General features: G+C 43.7%; 1 long non-coding RNA gene across 1 annotated transcript in view; it reads right to left on the bottom strand.

The window, feature by feature from the left end:
- Nucleotides 1–1499: 1499 nt before the first annotated feature.
- The window catches only part of LOC133385863 (uncharacterized), a 28350-nt gene continuing 8335 nt past the window's right edge, over nucleotides 1500–21514 (bottom strand). The window contains exon 5 of the long non-coding RNA XR_009762983.1: nucleotides 1500–2256. This is a non-coding gene — a long non-coding RNA (uncharacterized LOC133385863). The remainder of the gene's footprint in view (nucleotides 2257–21514) is intronic.

The following is a 21514-nucleotide window of genomic DNA, read 5'->3' on the forward strand; positions in this document are numbered from 1 at the left end:
GCTGCCACACTGCAGTCTCAAGGGCATGTGTGGGTCTTCCATATATCTTTCTCATAGATGACTGTAGCCCAGGATTGGATGTGGAACCTCATGTAGGGAAGTTCACTACAGTCAAGCTCTACAAAGAGACCCTTTTACAGTGGCTGGGATCCTAGGGTGTGATGCACGGAACTGGGTGGAAGAAACAATTCTATCATGTGGCTGGCCCACAGGAGGCCTACAAAGCCCCATCATGGGCCTTTCTTTTGTCAGTTATGTGGATAAGATGTTGCTCTGCAGAGCAGAAATTTTGATCTTCCTTCTACTGGAAAGCATATGAAACATTTGGATTGGTCTGTTGATTTTAAATTCAGATAGTCAGTGCATCTGTCTGTTGGATGGATATTAAGGAATCTCCCACACCACCCAGTCTTTTGCTGGGAATTCTGTAGATCTTCACATTTGTTTCCTAAAAACTTTTTAACATCCCGGTCTGACTCTCAAGGACTTAAAGGAGGCTTCTCTGAGAATTGCATTAAGCTTTTGTGTATCAAGGGACTCCCCTCCCCAAAGCCCTTTTGAATGCAGCCATCACAAAACAACATCTTGCAATTCTCACACTCTAAATAGCAAAGGGAAGGGTCTCAGAAGTTATAGAATTCTGTTATAACTCAGAACTCTAAACGTCTCCAATTTCCTCCATTCATTCACAAGCATCCTGCACTCAGCTGATACAAAAGATGTGGTTGATTTCTCTCTCTCTCCTTAGAGGAAGCACTAGATATCCCAAAGCTGATACAGCATTCAGTGTTTTCTCTTTAAAACTGGGACGTAAGTGTATATATGCATTTAGTGTATGAGGTACATTTTTCAAGACATCCCCCCCCCCAAGCTCTGAACTTTCAGATGAAGTACAATGACTCCTCCTGTCCTAAGAATGTGGAACAACTGGCATACCAGACCTTGACCTTTGCATTACTCCTCCCTCTGCTCAGTCACTAATTTAGTGAAGTCCTTGCAAACACAGGGTCAATGCAGTTAGTTTACTGAAGTTCTAGCAAGCAAGGCGACCATGCAATTTTAGAAAAGAGCTTTTTCAGCTACAGCTGGATTGATTGGATATAAGGGCAGATGGGGGAAAAGAGATTCAAAAACAGAGCTATTGAGAAGTATGATATTCTGCCTGTAGCCAGAGTGTAAAATAATTGTGCAGACTGTAAATGTCATGCCACTTCAATCTGATGAACAAAACCTAGAACTCTTCCCACAAATCACCACAGGTTTGGAGAATCACTTATGTCTGCATTGTTATGATAATGTAGTATAGCTTCTGAATCACTCCATCATTGTAGTTCAGTGATAAGGAAATCACAGCAAGCAACACAGAGAGCGAGAGAGAGAGAGAGAGAATAAGAGAAAGAAACTAATTATTTCAGCTGATCTGTCTCTATTGACAGTTTTGATGGGTGGTTGGTTTCTATCCAAAATAAATAATAAAAAGTATTTATTATTGTTGCTGATGATACAATTGTTTAAAAAAATTAACAAGGAGATGTGATCAATCATTTTTCCATCACAAGGTAGAAACAGGACACATTGGGATTCTGTTCACAACAGAAAAGATTCCACATAGATTTCTATGACAAGGTAGCTCAACTCAGCCTCATTTGTTGGATCATTTACAACTCCTATGAGTACAATTGCAGCAAAAATGAAATCACTGGTGACCAATCTGTACTCTCATGTTGAAAATGTGGAAATACACCAATGGCAGCCGGGCTGGAATGGGGTGTCATTTCTGCAAAACTGTTGAGGAACACACAGCACCAAGATGTCCCAGCTTAGAGGGCCCCTAACTACTAACACCAGCATGAATAACACCTACACCAACAATGTGGCAATGAAAGAGCAGAACACTTAGGTTTTGTAAATGTGTTTCAGCAGCTACAACAGCAGCATATGCTGTACAAGCAGGAAGAATCAAAGACAACTTAGAAGGAAACCACAAGAAGTGACCGTTGAGCATGATTAGTACCATAAATTATAAAACCAGCTTCAATTCCAGCAGGTCCCTCTCTGGCTGGCGGTGGGCCTGCTTCTGGCCTAGTTTGCTAAGAGATTCTGAAAAGCTTTTAGGCATGTGCGTGTGTGCACCCACACTTAGAAAGAGAACAATTTACTAAAACGAGTACAACATTCAACGTAATCTTTAACTCTTTTTCATTTAAGTATTTCTCTTGTCTCTTTGAAGAAGGGAATAATATGCGGTGGCCAAAGCTGAAAGGAAAAACACATTGCTATTCTATAAAACTGGTACAATATTCATTGGCATTTGAATCAGAATAAATCACAAACAGATTTTTTGGTTAGATGACAGCACACTTCTGAACTACTGGGAGGGGTGTAGAAACTGCGGTGTTGTTGCTGTTTTAACTTCTAACAGTTTTTTTTAAAGTATTACGTACTGATGACGAAACTTATACCACATCTGGATCTGAAATGCAATATTTTGGCTGCAGAGGCCAGTGGCTTTCAAATTGGTTCAAGAAGACCATGCTAGGAGGGGATTAGGCAATTTCATGCAGCACTGATTGATCAACAGCTATTAGCCATGACATACAGAAGAAACCACCATGTTCAATGGTAGGTAAACTGGTTTATTGTTGCACTGAAAACCAAATGCCTGGAGACAATTGTTGACTTCATTCCCTGATTAAGAGCTTTCTGGGGGGCTTTAGTTGCAGTAGAGGCTGGTCCATTACAGTAAACCCCACCAACCTCATTCTGCCTTCAACCAGTCCCACCCTCATCTGCCTGCCTTCTTCCTTGCATTGAGTCCAAGGGTGGGGGTGGCACAGGCTGCCATCTTCCTCCTCCTTAGCCTGTGTTGCCCTTGTAGAACTCAGCATGGCAGGGGGGTGGAGGAGGGGAACAAACTTAAAATTGGTTGGCTCTGCCTGTCATTGGCTCTGGGTCCACCTGCTCTTGGTCTCCCTGCCCTCTACCCCACCAGTTCCAATGGGCACCAGTCACCTGTTTGGCTGTCCACTCCTAGGGACAAGAGGCTGCACTAAACTGACCCCTCATCTGATGTAGCAAAGCTCTTCTGACAGGATAAACATTTGCTTCAACTTGGAGATTTCCCACTACCAGCCCATGAGCCAGCACTGATGCATTTCACTGATCCTCCTCCTCCTCTTCCTTATCAGCCACCCTTTAAACATCTCATTTAGATGATGCAATGTGCTGTACATGGGGCTGCCTTTGAAGACTGTTCTGAAACTCCAGTTTGCACAAAACACAGAAGAATATATGTTTATTGGGCCAGTCATACAAAATATATTCCACCAGTTTTGAAACAGCTACAATGGCTACTGGTCCGTTTCCAAGCACAAGTGGTGAAAGCGTAATACCAGGGCACCAGAAGTGCCTCTTCCCACATGAACCTGCCTAGCTGTTCAGATTGGCCTCAGGGCCCCCACTTTGTATCCCACCACCAACAGACGTGAGGCAGGTAGTGACTGATGACAGGGCCCTTCCATTTTAGCACCCTGTTTATGGAACATCTTTCCCAGATATTTTGTTATTTGCCAAGACTCCTTGATGTTCATGCTATATTTCTTTTATGCTGGATCTTCAAATAAAACTTTCTAGAACTTAGCTGTAAGCCTGTTTTTTATTATGATTAATGGCTCTGCTTTTATGGTGTTATTATTTTATTGTCATTGCTTTTCAATACATTTTACTGGTTTTATGTAAGCTACTCCAGGAGCCTGGTCAACTCAAAAGCATTGTAAAAATACTTTAAAAGAAAATAAAATAAATTTAACTGTTCAGTGGATTATTAATTTTATTTTGTTTTGGTCTTATCTTAACTGTGCACAATCCATGGAAAACCTTCCCTGCAGAAGTTGTGTAACAGCATTGCTATATTAATTTTGCACATCTCCTATTCAATTCAGTGGGCTTTGCAGGGCATAATACAATCCAGGGCTCATGGTTGGCAACTGTTTAGTATCAGGGTTCAACCCTGGAGCCCATAAAGTAAAAAGAGAATTAAGTATACCTGGGCTGGTACAATTTACCTCTTCCTCACCAAAGAGTAACTGCAGCATTTGCCACATACCAAGGCCAGCACCATGCAGAAAGGTGACACAACCTGCTTCCAACAGCACCATGGGACAGGGTGTGCATGTGTGGATAGATAATGGCAGGAACTGGTGTCTGAATGGTGCAGCAAAACCTTTTAAAATGATGCCTTTTCAGGGGCATAAGGGATGCCACTTGCGCTCAACTTGAGACAGCAAAATGCCTGGCACAGATAACGGTAGTGATGGGGAAACCTGTGGCCCTCCAGATGTTGCTATACCTGGACTACACCTCCTATAATTCCTGACCACTGGCCATGCTGGTTAGGGCTGATGGGAGGCCTGGAGTCCAACATCATCTGGAGAGCCACAGATTCCTCATACCAAGTCAGGATGACATTTCCAGAAAAACTTGAGCCCCCACCAAGTCTTCGTTTTACAAATTAAGTACACTGGGCTTGCAGCTCAGGAGAACTTCTGAGTAAATTGTGTTCTTTTGTAAAAAAAAAAAATGTACGGATACATTTCTTAATACTTTTATTTTAGAAAGGCTTCATGACATTTAAAATATATAACAGTTTCTCTTATGCCAGATGCTATTTCAAACGAGAATACAACAGCTGAGCTGCACAAATCAACCAGTGTACACTCGTTCAGACAAACACTTGTTCATGGGTAGAGACAGCTTACACCTGCTTTCCACGGCCTAAGGTCATCCTGAGCTTTGGCGTGTTCTGAATCGTTGGGCATTCTTTGGTCCTGCTGTCTGGCTTGTTCCTCACCCCTGTCTCCTGGTTTCTTCTTCAGTCCTGAAGTCTAGCTCATCCTACAGCTTCTGATCCCTGGCTCATGTGCCCATGGTCCAACCCTGACACCTTTTCTTCCTTGTGTAAAATAAACCTGCACAAGGTCTCTCAGGGCATACATTAAGAACATAAGAAGAGCCTGCAGGATCAGGTCAAATGCTCATCTGGTCCAGCATCCTGTTCTCACAGCAGCCAGTCTGCGGAAACCCCAAAAGTAGGACTGAAGTGCAACCGCATTCTCCACTCTTGTGACACCCAGCAACTGGTATGCAGAGGTGTACTGCCTCCAACAGTGAAGGGAGAACACAGCTATCATGACTGGCAACCAAGGATGGCCTTACCCTCCATGAATTTGTCTAGTCCTCTTTTAAAGCCATGCAAGTTGGTGGACATCACTGCCTCTTGTGGAAGTGAATCCCACATTTTAGCTAGCAGCACACTGTTCAAAGCAGCACCCCTTTTCTGCTGTCACACTGCAGCTCCAAGGAGAGGCATCTTTGGGATTTTTAAAGGATAAAACAAAATCAAAGGGGGGCAGGGAGCGGGTATGGAAACAGAAATAGAAAAACCAATTTCTCTGAGCAGATTCTATGTGTCTGCCTTTCATCAGAGATAGCTGTGGTCTTTCCTCATTCCACAAAAAGCTCAGGAGCTGTAATGAGACACACTCGCATATCTGCTTCAGAGAGTTGAGAGAGATGCCAACAGCTATGCATTCGCCAGAGGAGCTCAAAACACACAGCAGCATTGTCAAATACTAAGCAGGCTCACCATATAGAGCGAGAGAAAAAGAGGAAATGCACTAGGAAGAAGAGATTTCTTATGGCCAAAGGAGATGGTACAGCAAATGCCTAGCTGCCACTGAAAGCAGCCACCGCAGCAGCCTTGCACCATCTCCTTCTCCAGTGATCATTTAGTGAAGGGGCAGGAAACCTTTTTCAGCCCAAAGGCCACATTCCCTTCTGGGCAAACTTCTGAGGGCCACATGCTAGTGGAGGGTAGGAAAAGAGGCAAAAGGGGGTGGGTGGAGCTACCTCTGCAGAGTAAGCGAGTCTCTCTCTATGCGTGCATGCGCGCACACACCCCCTTCTGCCCTCCATCCAGGCAAGCAAGAGGTCAAGGACACATTCCACCCAGACAAAAAACACTTGGAGTGTGAAGGTGAGCCAGGGAGGGGCCTGGGCAACGTTCTGAGGGCCAGATAGAGAGGCCTGGAAGAACAGGAGGTTCCCCAGCCCTCAACATGAGAAGTACCCTAAGGGTTAGGAATTGCCCTTTCCAAATGCTGGTAAGTTTCAGGAGTCTGTGTAGAGCAGCCTTCCCTAACATGGTGCCCTCTGGATGTTTTGGACTACAACTCCCATCAGCTCCAGCCCTCATGCCCAATGGTCAGGGATGATGACAGTCCAGCAACATCTAAAGAGCACCAGGTTGGGGAAGGCTGGCCTAGAATTTGGCTTCTCTTTGAAGAGCAAATATTGCAAGCCTTACAAATGCAGAAATCAGTTTATTTGCCCATTACCAGACTAAAGAGGAAGATAGGAGATGGAGGAAAAAAATCAAGACAGTGCTTCATTCCGAGACAGAATCAGTACAGCCACTACTGTCCCCAAACCTCAAGTTGTTCCTGTCCCTCTCACTTCTGTCCCAGCCCCACACTTTGGACTCTTTCCAAAGGCCCTGGCCTGCAGCTTCAGCTCATGCCTCACCCCAGCCCTGAGGTGTGCTTTAGTGAATACTTAAAGGTAAAGGTGTCCCTGCACTTATAGTGCGAGTCATTTCTGACTCTTAGGGTGACATCTTGCGACGTTTACTAGGCAGACCGTATATATGGGGTGGGATTGCCAGTTCCTTCCCTGGCCTTTCTTTACCCCCCAGCATATGCCGGGTACTCATTTTACCGACCACGGATGGATGGAAGGCTGAGTGGACCTCAACCCCTTTTACCGGAGATTTGACTTCCTCCTTCCGTTGGAATCGAACTCTGACCTTGAGCAGAGCTTCGGCTGCATTACCGCCGCTTACCACTCTGCGCCACGGAGGGTCTTAGTGAATACTTACCTTGCATTAAGAAGCCTCTCACTCCCACTCGCCAAGCTTGACTTAATAATAAGGGCATATCCGCAACTGACACGCAGGAGGGCTTTTAGGCTGCTTTGCAGGGTTTTTGTCGTTTTAATGCAGGCAGGCCAACTCAGCATGCCCAACAGCCAGGACCGCAGGAAGACTACAAAGGAAGATGATGTTCCTGTATCTGTAGATGGACGCTTTCACTCATTTCTTCGTTTGCACACCCTCTAACATTTCACATAGGAAAATAGGGACATGGCTGTGCATGAATGAGTGGGTGGGGCTAAGGGTAGAGTCTGGCAGCAGAGCCTAGCAAGCAGCAGCAGCAGCAGGGCCACTGTGCCAGGCTCCCCTGTGCCATATACAGGAAGTGGGAACAAAAGAGCATGCAAACAGATGGTTCCAAGTGGTAGACTACAAGGCCAGACAAATACATAGAATACACACATATTTCATTTTAGACTAGGAGTGAGGGACCTGTGGCCCTTTGGATACTGCTGGACTCCAACTCCCATCAGTCCGAGTCAGCATGGCTAATAGGCAGGGATAAAGAGATGTTGCTAGACAACAGCCTCTGAGGGCCACAATAGAACTTGCCCCCATTTTGCAGCCAAGGCCCAACAGTAAGTGACTACCCAAGATAAGTCAGTAAATCCATGGCAGAGAATTTTTAAGCAGAAAGGATGGTTAAGTAATGCTAAAGGGTGCCTCTGAACATATGCAATGGTTTTTCCTCCTCACTTCTGAGCAACAGCAGCATCTCCCATCTTCACATACTTAGAACAGAGCTTACAAAGCTATGGCATATCTCCCACAGATAAAAGCCCCTGCATCTCTACAGAAGCCAAACACCCACATTGACTGCTGTTACCAGCACACTGTTATGTGCCTTCAAGTCGATTACCACTCATGGCGACCCTATGAATCAGTGACCTCCAATAGCATCTGTCATGGACCACCCTGTTCAGATCATGTAAGTTCAGGTCTGTGGCTTCCTTTATGGAATCAATCCATCTCTTGTTTGGCCTTCCTCTTTTTCTACTATCTTCTGTTTTTCCCAGCATTATGGTCTTTTCTAGTGAATCATGTCTTCTCATTATGTATGATAACCTCAGTTTCATCATTTTAGCTTCTAATGACAGTTCTGGTTTAATTTGTTCTAACACCCAATTATTTGTCTTTTTCGCAGTCCATGGTATCCGCAAAGCTCTCCTCCAACACCACATTTCAAATGAGTTGATTTTTCTCTTATCCACTTTTTTCACTGTTCAACTTTCACATCCATACATAGAGACCGGGAATACCATGGTCTGAATGATCCTGACTTTGGTGTTCAGTGATACATCTTTGCATCTGAGGACCTTTTCTAGTTCTCTCATAGTTGCCCTCCCCAGTCCTAGCCTTCTTCTGATTTCTTGACTATTGTCTCCATTTTGGTTAATGACTGTGCCAAGGTATTGATAACACAGCCCAACAAAAAAAAAATTGTTTTAGTTGCCAAGGATGTTTGAATGACTTTAGGGTATTTTTGGGGGTGCTAAATCCAAAAATGACATTAGTTTTGCCAAATTGCCTATAGTTTTTGAGATAATGACAATTGTACCCCAATACAACCTGTAGCTGCTGACATATGCAGCAGGGTTTGGTCTGTCTTTTTACTCTTGAACATTGTTTTGCAAGTTTATCAATTGCATATAATATCATATTGATACTTTTTTTTTTAAGAGGAATATGAGTTTGTCACGAAGAGGCTGCTTAAACAATCCTAATGCATTCTGCTACATTTGTGGCGAATACACTCTGCAAAAACAAAGAAAAAACATCACTGACTTTGTAAAACAAGCATATCTTGCTTATTTTGGAGTGAAGCTTGGAGATCAAGATAAGTCTTGGGCTCCCCATAAGGTTTGCAAAACCTGTGTAGAGTGCCTACGACAGTGGAAAAATGGAGAAAGGAAACTTTTAAACTTTGGTGTGCCTATGGTGTGGAGAGAGCCGCAAAACCATCACGATGATTGTTATTTTTGTGTTGTGAATGTGAAAGGCTTCAATCGCTACAAGAAACATAAGTGGGAGTATCCTGATTTGGACTCAGCAAGGCGAACTGTGCCACACAGCGAAGACGTTCCCATACCAGTGTTTACCTCATTGCCTGACCTTCCATTGTCAGATGTTGAAGAAATGCTGGACGTGGCGTGTAGCACAGGTGGTAGCCCTGGAAGTGGATATGAAGAAAGCTTTTCAACACCTGAGCAGTTCTCCCCAAAAGAACTCAATGATCTGATACGAGACCTCAGTCTGTCAAAGCAAGCATCTGAACTTTTAGCATCCAGGCTAATGGAAAAGAACTGTCTACAGCCGGAAGCTAACATAACAGCTTATCAGACAAGAGAGGAGGGACTTCTTCCATACTTCAGCCAAGATGAAGAACTTGTATACTGCAATAACATTCCTGGACTTCTTCTCCAAATGGGACTACCGGAATATCGACCAGAAAATTGGCGGCTTTTTATAGACAGCTCCACCAGAAGCTTGAAATATGTTTTATTGCACAATGGTAACCGCTATGCATCTCTTCCAATTGCTCACTCAACAAAACTTAAAGAAGAATATGAAAATATCAAAATGGTCTTGCAGAAGCTCTGCTATCATGAGCACCAGAGTGGTAAGCGGCGGTAATGCAGCCGAAGCTCTGCTCACGGCCTGAGTTTGATTCCAACTGAAGGAGGAAGTCGAATCTCTGGTAAAAGGGGTTGAGGTCCACTCAGCCTTCCAATCCATCTGTGGTTGGTAAAATGAGTACCCGGCATATGCTGGGGGGTAAAGAAAGGCCGGGGAAGGAACTGGCAATCCCACCCCATATATACGGTCTGCCTAGTAAACGTCGCAAGACGTCACCCTAAGAGTCGGAAACGACTCGCACTATAAGTGCGGGGACACCTTTACCTTTTTAAAGATGGTGAACTTCTTGCTTGGGCAGCAAAGTGGATACACGAAGTACCCTTGTTTCATCTGCTTGTGGGATAGTAGGGCAAAGCGAGATCATTGGGAAAAAGTGACATGGCCTTCAAGGGAACACATGACTGTAGGTGCAGCGATCATCATTAACAAGCCATTGGTTGACAGAGAAAAAATCATTCTCCCACCACTCCATATCAAGCTTGGACGGATGAAGCAATTTGTTAAGGCCTTGGACAAAGATGGTGATTGCTTCAAATACATTTGTAGATCGTTCCTTGGACTGACTATGGAAAAACTAAAAGCAGGAGGAATCTTTGATGGTCCTAAAATTCGTAAACTCATCAATGATTTGAATTTCACTAAATTTATGAATGATGTTGAAGCTTCTGCCTGGTGCAGTTATGTCTCAGTTGTCAAGAACTTCTTGGGTAACCACAAAGCAGACAATTATGAAGAATTGGTGCAAAACATGCTCGCTAACTTTAAACATTTGGGTACTAATATGAGCATAAAGGTACACTATCTCCATAGCCACTTAGACAGATTTCCAGATAATCTTGGTGATTTTAGTGAGGAACAAGGGGAGAGGTTCCATCAGGATATAAAGGTGATGGAGGAAAGGTATCAAAGCAGATGGGACAGACACATGATGGCAGACTACTGCTGGAGCCTCCAACGTGATTGTCCTGATGCCCCACATAAAAGAAAATCGTACACACAGCGTTTTTCTATGCATTAATTGTGATTATCTGAATCAGCTTACTTTGTTTTAATGTTATTGTACTGAATACAATGCCATTAGGTATTTCATGTGTTTACTTTTGTATGATTTGAGACAGTTTCCATGTCATTTGTGAGTAGGCTATGCCTGACCATTAAATTTTTTGAATTTATGTTTTTCAATGGGGGCATCCATTATCTCAAAAATTAGAGCCAATCTCGCAAAACCGATGCCATATTCGGAATCAGCGACACAAAGTTACCCTAAAATCGATCAAACATCATTGGCAATAAAATTAGTGTTGACCAATCCTTGACAAGTTCAATGTCCTCATTGTCAACTTTAAAGTTACATAAATCTTCTGTTGTCATTACTTTAGTCTTTTTGACGTTCAGCTGTAGTCCTGCTTTTGTGCTTTCCTCTTTAACATTCATCAGCATTTGTTTCAAATCATTACTGGTTTCTGCTAGTAGCATAGTATCGTTTGCATATCTTAAATTATTGATATTTCTCCCTCCAATTTTCACACCTCCATCATCTTGGTCCAATCCCGCTTTCTGCGTATAGATTAAACAAATAGGATGATAAAATACACCCCTGTCTCACACCCTTTCCAATGGGAACTAATCGGTTTCTGCATATTCTATCCTTACAGTAGCCTCTTGTCCAGAGTATAGGTTGCGCATCAGGACAATCAGATGCTGTGGTACCCCCATTTCTTTTAAACCATTCCATAGTTTTTCATGATCTACACAGTCAAAGGCTTTGCTGTACAGTAGGGCCCCGCTTTACAGCGTTTCGCTTTACAGCGATTCGCTAATACAGCGGTCTCAATTAGACTAAAGCCCCACTCATACGGCGCTTGTTCCGCTTTTATGGCGGTTTTCAGGCACTGTGCGCCATTCTATTCAATGGGTTCTGCTTTACAGTGGGGGTCCGGAACGTAACCCGCCGTATGAGTGGGGCCCTACTGTAATCTATAAAGCACAGGGTGATTTTCTCCTGAAATTCCTTGGTCTGTTCCATTATCCAACGTATGTTTGCAATATGATCTCTGGTGCCTCTTCCCTTTCTAAATCCAGCTTGGACATCTGGCATTTCTCGCTCTATATATGGTAAGAGCCTTTGTTGTAGAATCTTGAACATTACTTTACTTGCATGGGATATTAAGGCAATAGTTTGATAATTACAGCATTCCCTGGGATCCCCCTTCTTTGGAATTGGGATATATATTGAACGCTTCCAGTCTGTGGGCCATTGTTTAGTTTTCCATAATTCTTGACAAATATTTGTCAAAATTTGGACAGATTCACTCTCAGTAGCTTGTAGTAACTCTATTGGTATGCCATCTGTTCCAGGTGATTTGTTTCTACCAAGTATTTTAAGAGCACTTTCACCTCACATTCTAAAACTTCTGGTTCTTCATCATACGGTTCCTCCGTGAATAAATCTGTCATCCGGGGTTCTCTTTTATAAAGTTCTTCAGTGTATTGCTTCCATCTTCCTTTTATTTCATCTCGGTCAGTCAGTGTGTTCCCCTGTTGATTATTCAACATCTCTACTCTTGGTTTAAATTTCCCTTTCATTTCTCTAATCTTTTGGAATAGGGCTCTTGTTCTTCCATTTTTGTTGTCCTCTTCTATTTCTATACAATAACTATTGTAATAGTTCTCTTTGTCCCTATGTACTAGTCGCTGTATTGTTGCATTTAGGGTTCTGACTGTGTTTCTATCTCCTTTTGCTTTTGCTTTCCTTCTCTCTTTAACCATTTGAAGAGTTTCTTGAGTCATCCATTGAGGTCTTTCTCTCTTTTTAACTAGAGGTATTGTCTTTTCACATTCTTCCCTGATAATGTCTCTGACTTCACTCCATAGTTCTTCTGGTTCTCTGTCAACTAAGTTTAAAGCCTCAAACCTGTTCCTTATTTGATTTTTATATTCTTCTGGGATGTTATTTGAATTGTATTTTGGCATTATGATTCCTTTGTTGTTCTTCTTTAGCTTTATTCTGATTTTCGATACAACCAGTTCATGATCTGTACCGCAGTCTGCTCCTGGTCTTATTTTCGCAGAAAGTATGGAACTTCATCTTCTGCTACCAATTATATAATCAATTTGATTCCTATATTGACCATTTGGTGATGTCCACGTGTACAGTCTTCCTTTTCGGTTGTTCAAAAAATGTGTTCGCAAGAAACAAACTATTGGCTTCACAGAATTCAATAAGTCTTTCTCCTGCTTCATTTCTGTCTCCTAAGCCTCATTTCCCCACAATTCCTAGTTCTTCTCTGTTCCCTACTTTTGCATTCCAGTCCCCCATGATTATCAGCACATCTTGCTCTGGTGTGTGATCAATTTCCTCCTGTACCTCTGCGTAATATCTCTCCAACTCTTCTTCTTCTGCATTTGCCATTGGAGCATAGACTTGGATGATGGTTATGTTAATAGGTTTCCCATTTAATCTCATTGATACCACTTGCTCAGATCTTGCATTGTAGCTCCTAATTGCTTTTGCTACATCACTTCTCATTATTAACGCAACCCCGTTTCTTCTTAATTTCTCATTTCCTGCATAAAATATTTTTTTAGTTGTCTGATTGAAAATGTCCCATTCCCGTCTATTTTAATTCACTCGCGCCAAGTAATGTAATGTTATGTTCCATTTCTTGCCTGACAATTTCTAACTTTCCCTGGTTCATGCTTCTCACATTCCATGTTCCTATTGCGTAAGTCATACAACTCAGGACTCTCCTTTTGCATCTGTGCACATCAGCCTCTGGGATTCCTTTCGGCTTTGACCCAGCTGCGTCATTAGTCACAGCGCTACTCATCCTTTGTTCTTGCCCAGTAGCTCGGTGAGTACCTTCTGACCTGGGGGTCTCATCTTCCAGCACTATGTCATGTTGCATTTTGGATACTCTGTTCATAGGGTTTTCATGGTAAGAGGTATTCAGAGGTGGTTTACCATTACCTTCCTCTGAGTTTGGATGCATCTTAGTCTGGTGTCTCAGCTTTGACCACTCTGTCTTGGGTACTGCTGCTAAGAGTTTAGCCTCTTGGTTTAGACTCCTGATGGCATTGCTCTTAGCTTCTTCAACACTCTCAAATCCCCTCACCACGTTAAGGTGTGCATCCTAAAGGGGGACCAGCAAACTACAAGAAGATAATACCTGCATTCCATTCTCCTGCGTAACTATCCACTCCTTGATTTCCTTCCAACAGCTCTTCACAAAAACAGCTTCCCTTTCTCCTCCCACATTCTCTTGTTAGATACAAGTTTCCCCATCACCACCATGTTCCTCTGAGCATATGCTAAGAGAAAGGACTCTACTGTACCAGTGAGGTCTCCTGCTCCTGCACAGAATTCAGGGACGTGTTGCTCCCAAGCACATGCCCAACCTGGGGTTTTATTTTTATTTAAAATATTTTTATAACACCTTTCCTTCAGAAAAGTACAAGGCAGCACAGAATACTAATGTAAAACAATTAAATGCAGCTGCATTTAAAAAAATCTAATATACAAATACAGCTGAGTATCAGTGGCCCAAAAATACTTGGGCAAATGAATGTCTTTTTAACAGATGCGAAAACACATTAGAGTTGGAGCTTGCCCTGTCTCAGAGGAGAGGCTGCTCCATAGGCTGGGAGCCACCTCAGAAAAGGCCCTCCTCTGAGTTGCCACCAGATGGACTAGTGCAGACTACAGCATAACCAGAAGGGTAGTGGTTAAGGCAGCCTTTCCCAACCAGTGTGCCTTCAGATGTTGTTGGACCACAATTCCCATCTTTTCTGACCATTGGCAATGCTGGCTGAGGCTGATGGGAGTTGTAGTCCAACAACATCTGGAGGCACAAAGCCTGAATGTGACAAGTGCATGAATAATAACCAAGGTGAGATCTGCTCTCCCTAAATGGGGCTGTGGCACAAATACCACCCTAAGTTGGAAAAATGCCCTCCTGGCCACTGCCACCACTCAAGCTTCCCCAGATAGTGATAAATAAGTGGGATCCTGCTGGGAGGAAGGGCGGGATATAAATCAAATAAAAAACAAGTCCAGGAGCACACCACAATCTGCAAGCTTGGTTCCTTCAGGCAAATGCAGCCCTGTCTAAGACAGGTTGAACACCTCCATCCAGACACAAGCAATTATCTCACTCTCAGCATTTCCATCGTCTGGGTTATATTTCAGCTTGTTCACTCTCATCCATTCCAAAATGGCCAAAATGAATTATCATCATCACCATATATTGTAAATAGTCTCATCAATGCCAACAAACAAGCCTGGTAACCACTAGCCGAGGCATAGTGACTCTCAATTCTCATCAGTGTTCAGAGATATCTCTATGGTAAATGTCACATTTAGAACAGCCTTAAGCTAATGACCATCATGTCTCATAGCTACAAATTCCAGAATCTACAATGCAGCTTCATCAGCCATTTTTAACAAACAACAGTGACTGCCCTGCACGGTACACAAACAAAAATGCTAATACAGCCTTTTCCAACCCGGTGCTCTCCAGACATTTTGGACAACTCCCATTCGGCCCAGCCAGCACAGCATGATGGCAGCTGTAGCATCTGGAGAGCACCAGGTTGGCAAAGGCTATGCTAATAAGATTTTTTTTACAAAAAAGTCCTTTGGATGCACTGTTAAGTAATCAAAACCCTAGACATGCTACTTTTAACAAGTTTCTGGAAGACGTAACGTCTGGCCCCTTTGTGTATCTTTCCCATGCATTAAATCAAGTGGAAATCCTGCGGGGAAGAAACGGCAAGTGGCCTTGTAATTAAAGATGGTATCATAAAGTATATGCATTAACGTGACACCAGTAAGGTTGCAGGCAATTTTAATGCTGGCATTTACTAATTTTTTTTCTGAAAGGCTTTACAGCTTAAAGATCATACTTTTTTAAAAAGTGTGTTGTGTGTCATTCTTTACCAAGATTTTAAATTAGGAAACTGTCTAGCGAAGAAGAAGAGTACTGCCTGCCATATTAGGTGCAACTGTTACCACCACCAACCATTAGTTAGCAGCAGAAGACGAAATCTTCAGCAGCCCAGCTAATACGCAAATCACAGAGGACGCTTGTTTCCTTAGCATGGCAAAGCTGTTTCTACTGACAGTGGAAATAAACGGATGGTCAGAGATTGGCACTGGCTTCATTTCTACTTTGGAGAGTTGAGGAAACCAACATGTTCTTATGCAAAATGAAGAATGAAACAGCTACCAAGTTCACACACAGGGCCCAGTTATTTATAGAAAGCTCATTTATTGCCACAATTTGGCTTCATTTATTGCTAGTCTCTGGCCAGATCTAACATTACATTCTTCATGTGAAAATTCACCACAGTTCTCAAGAGTTAAATCACAGTATTCCCAAACTGAGACTTGGCTTCCGCACCTAAAGCTCTCAGGCTGCTGCCAGAGCGCAAGGCCCCAACAGGGCCCTAATGCCAGGGCCAGCCCAAGACATTTTCCTGCCTGCGGTGATGCAAGCAAATGGCAGCCTCTCTCAAGTCATGGGACATAGTACCTAAGGTTGTTCAAGTTATTTTGATGCCCAAGAGGGAAAAACCTACAAATGCACCTTCCTGGGAGGAAAAACACAATACGTATAAATTACACAGATAACTCCCAATTTTCTGCTCCCTCGTGACATCCAATATCTGCTGCCTGAGGCAGCCACCTCACTCTACCTAATGGTAGGGCCAGTCCTGCCTGATCCCTATACCTACCCTAGGTCTGCAAATCACTATTTTAAATTTCCCACAATGCCCTAGAACAATGCTACATAGGGAACACTGTTGGAATTTTAAATGACTGCTGAAAGCCGCTAATTGCTACCACTAAGCCCATGGTTTAGTGGCCTATCTATGTAGAAGTTTTGCTACCTAGTCAAATAGATACTAAGCCAAAATTTTAGATGTGGGCTATAGGTCTTCTCCGAATTAAGACAGAAGGCACACAGAACAATATTATTATTTTCTGATTTCCCAGGGAGAATGTGTTCCCAAGGAGAAATCATTTCAAAGTGTCATCTCCTACCCTGTCTCCCTGCTCCACATGGTACTTACCGGCTGCAGGGCGAGATTTGTGGCCTGGGGTGAATCCCTAGCTGCCACTGAGAAGAAGGGCAGGCACGCCAGGACTGGCATGACGCCATCAAGGCACACCGTGGACGACGGGCGGAAGGGCCTATTTAAGCTCGCGGCAGCCCCTCACCCACCTCTTCTTCTTCTTCGGCACCCGCCCTACCCTCCCTCTGCTGCAGTGTGATTAATTTGGTCGCTTCGGGGCCGACTAAGAATTTTTGGCTTGCCTGCGCATTTAGCCGGTGGGTTTCTTTTGCCTACTCCATACTGTGGTTAGTGGTGAGGGTGCTCAGGGTTAGCACGGGTGCATTTCTGGTTATTAGGTTGATTTGGCTGTTTGATCTTAATATCTTAATTGGTCGCTTTATGGCAAGGAAGTGCGGGAAAGTTTAAAGGTGAAGAGCAGCTAGGTGACACCTTTAGGCACCTTTGGAGGTGACAGGTGGTTCCGGAGGCCTGCAGCTCAGGGTTATATGGCCTGAGGGCAGGATACGGGTCGCCTTTCGGGCCAACATGTCTCATCCACTCGGAGTTTCAGGGCACTGGGGGCAGGCAGTGACACAGGTTGGCCTTCCTACACACCCTATGGGTGTGGTCAGGGCAAGGGGTTGGCAGATTGGCAGCCTCTTGCCTGGCAGGGGTTGAATCACCCCAATAGCTGCAAGCAGGCTTTGCCTGACTCACCAGGAGAATCCTGCACTTATGTTCCCCTCTGTAGGTTTATTATGCAATGTGAATTTGGTTAATAAAGTGGCCTGTTATTTAACCCAAATATATATTGTGTCTGTGTCTTATTTCACCCCTGGGCCGCAACTGCTTTGATTTGGATTTTGCACAAAGCATGGGACCTTCTGGGATAAAAAAAAAAGGTAAAGGTGTCCCCGCACTTATAGTGCGAGTCATTTCCGACTCTTAGGGTGAAGTCTTGCGACGTTTACTAGGCAGACCATATATATGGGGTGGGATTGCCAGTTCCTTCCCCGGCCTTTCTTTACCCCCCAGCATATGCCGGGTACTCATTTTACCGACCACAGATCGATGGAAGGCTGAGTGGACCTCAACCCCTTTTACCGGAGATTCGACTTCCTCCTTTCGTTGGAATCGAACTCCGGCCATGAGCAGAGTTTCGGCTGCGTTACCGCTGCTTACCACTCTGCGCCACAGAGGATAAAAGTTCCTCCTTAAAAGTCTTTCCTGTAATAACCACACTGATTCATCAGTTGACTTCAAGCTGAATGTCTTTCTGTCACTGAGCCCCAGCTCACCCCATACATCCACAGCAAGTATGTTACAACATGCATGCTATGCATAGCCCCAGGACAGCAGACACTAGAAGATGTCCCATCCTGGCACAGATGCTGGAATTTCCTCTCTGAACAATAAGGAACCCTTCCCCCCCCTTTTTGTTCTGTTAACTACTTCTCTATGCCCCCCCCCACTCACATAATCCATTAATGGGATTATCCCAATTTGGAACAATGTAAAGCAGTTTGTTGCTTTTTGTTTCACATTAAGTGTGCTTCTAGATGTACCTGACAACCAGTTTCCACCTCCTAGCAATGCTGCAGACATTGCCCACCTGACAGAAATCCCTTGAAGGGAATTCTGCCCTCAACAGGGGGAAAAGATTCCTCCTCCCTGCCTTAAAAGCTGTTTGGACAAGCTATCTCACTCACCCCCAGGTCCATGTAGACCAGTTCACCAAACACTGCACACATCTGTTTTTCTTTTCCAGCTGACACTCAACATGCTCTGGCTCCTGGAGGCTACTGAGCATGCTCAGTCCTCATTGGGCTGTTTTAATGTTTTGTACTTCTGCATACGTCAAGCTTCACTCAAGCATGCAGCTACCTACCTCTTGTTTCTCAGACGACCCAGTGTGACTCCCTGTCAAGGACTCAAACACAAATTCACTATTGGAGAGAGCTGTTAGTGGGAGTTGCAACAAAATGTTGCAGTGGAGAGAGCTGCTTTTCAGGATTCCAGCTAGCCACGCCATGCCCTTTTCCAAGATTATCCATTCTGTTCTCTTTCCCATTCCCCAACAATCAAGTCAGCATTCTGTGTCCACTGAACATCTTGGCTGAGCTACCACCACTGATTTTCTACAAAGTTTGCTATCACTGTTCCATTCCTTCGCTCTCCTCCCTGCCCCAATAATCCCACTAGTACACTTGGAGTAGCAGTAATCATCAATCCACACACATCCCTCAGATTATTGGTGTCATGCCAGCAGGCAAGTTTCCTGCAAAATTTAGACATGCCCTAAATGCGAAACATAAAGCGAGAGAAAAATAAAACGTTTTTCAGATGCATTTGACGAACTGGACAAATTATTATGACTTAATAAATTAATTTGTTCTTAAAATGCCACAAGTCTCCTTGTTGTTTTTGCTGCAGCACAAACTAAGGGTACCTTCAGGTGGGGCTTACTTTGCAAACAAGTCGTTGGCAGCAGGGATTTTTATTTAATCGGATTCCCCGCCCCCAAACGGTATGCCTGGATTAAATGGGGGAAAATAAAATGTAAATGTACTGCCTTCAAGTCGATTCCGACTTATGGTGACCCTATGAATAGGGTTTTCATGAGGCTGAGAGGCAGTGACTGAACCTAGGTCACCCAGTGAGCTTCATGGCTATGTGGGGATTCGAACCCTGGTCTCCCAGGTCATAGTCCAACACCTTAACACTGCTCCCCCTCTGGAAACTGTCTTCAAAGTAACTGCAGAAGGATTCAATTGCACAGAACCTACCAATCCCTTTTCACCCCCTCTGAGAACCAAGTGTCCCATTTTAGGGAACTGTGTGAGAAGGCACCTGGCCAGTCTAGCAAAAGCTGTGCTTTGCTTACCTTCTCTAAATATTTATGTTGAAGAGCAAAAAAAAAAAGGCATATGCAGGTGCTGGCTGCTAGGGACAGAAAACACTGCTTTGCATTTAAATGGCATGAAAAGCTCTTCAAGTGGTGATGTTTTGTCTTGTTCACACTATTGTTTTTAAAGGACCCAGTTTTGCTCTCACCCACTGAGTAGCACTGCATATTAGCATTATAGATTTTAAGGGAACTGTATATATAGAAAATCTGCAGGGCCCTTAGCAATTCACAATAGAGAGGGAAGATATCTCTCTTAAACACTGTGGGTCTTTTGAGGCTCTAATAATCTTTCTGCTTTCCTGACATGAGGCTTGGTACCGTTTTCAAGGTTTACAAAAGGATTGTGTCTTAACTGTCTTGTGAAAACAGTAGGGGGAACTATGCATCTAAGGAAAAAAATAAGTTGTGGTTGGAAGATGCAATTTCATTACAAGGATCTCTTGACTACAGCACTTATTTGTGAAGCTTTATGAAGATGGGAGCCCCAAAATAGAATTAAATTATTACAGTTCCCAGATGCCATGAGAGATGGACATTTTTGCCTATGCTTTTTAAATGTAAACTACTGCTGTTCTTATTGATTTTCTTTTTGCTATAGTTAACAGATCCAATACACATCACACATGAATTACAATCCAAATGACTAACATGGCAAAATCAACAATGAAGACTGAGTGAGTACACACATACACACACACATCTCCTTACCTCGTAAGGAGGCTATGAGTCCTATCTATGATAAGTTTCTAGCACAAGAGCCAAGGAACTAGGCATCAGAACTTCTGCTTTCCTCTTCTCCATTTTCTCATGGGAAGTTTGTGGCAGCTTTTCAAGACTTAAGAACACTGGAGAAATCACTGGGTACCTGGAAAATCCCAAGCACTGGACCCAGGATAAAACTGGACAATCACAGGGAACTAAGGGCCACTCCTAGCCTCTGCTTCCAGGTTGTTCTACTCTACTTTTCTGTAAGGCACGGGGGACTTCAAACCATGGACTTCAGCAGTGGAATCCAGGCACCTTATTTTCTGTACCATTGTGGACCCTTGCCTAGAGAAGGCGCTGTTGGCCTGCTCTCTGCTGCAAAAGCATTACTGCAGATGGCAGTTTCACAGCTACCAACTCAGCAGGATAGAGGTGTCAACAGAGTTCCACCAGATGCTAATGAAGGTGCTGGAAACCTCAGGAGGGGAGAGTGCTGTTGAGCTCAGGTCCTGCTTGTGGGCTTCCCATAGGCATCTGGTTAGCCACTGTGAGAACAAGACACTGAACTAGATAGGCCACTAGCCCGCTCCAGCAGGCTCTTCTTATGTTTTTATGCCCCTGCCCTTTCACTATGAGAAGCTGATAAGCAGAAATATAAAAGCCATCAGAACACTACACCAGGCCTTACTTTCTCTGTACAAGTAAGGTGGAGACTCACAATGGAAGGAAGCTCCTTATACACAGATCTGCCAGACGGACAGATCTTAGCTCAATCCATGATAGAGTTTGCTTTACATATCTGAAAGGAACCTAGAGCATTACATTTGCTGTTCTCTCCTCTCTTCATCTTCTTGCTCCTCCTCCTCTCCAGCTCCCCCTTTCTGATTCCAGTTCCCTCCATACTGCTGATAATGCTTCCAGCTGGCTAGCATGCAGCATCTTCCCTCTTTGCTGGAACCAATTCTCTGCTGACCCATGAACTAGCATGGACAGGTGGTTAGTTCCTTCTAAAATGAAGCCTTATGGCTTGCTTCATTTTAGAAGAAATTGGCTAAAGACTCACTACAAGTTCATGGGACAGCAGACAATTGGCCCCAGCTTTCATGTGTCTCCAAAATCAGTGGAACCTCTTTCCCTTGCTCATTCACTGCCCCAAAGGGAAGATTAAAACTTTCTCAGTTATAACACTTAGCTCTATTATACAGTCAAATTGAAGT

This window comes from Rhineura floridana, chromosome 5 (assembly GCF_030035675.1).
Source record: "Rhineura floridana isolate rRhiFlo1 chromosome 5, rRhiFlo1.hap2, whole genome shotgun sequence".
Classification (NCBI taxonomy): Eukaryota; Metazoa; Chordata; class Lepidosauria; order Squamata; family Rhineuridae; genus Rhineura; species Rhineura floridana.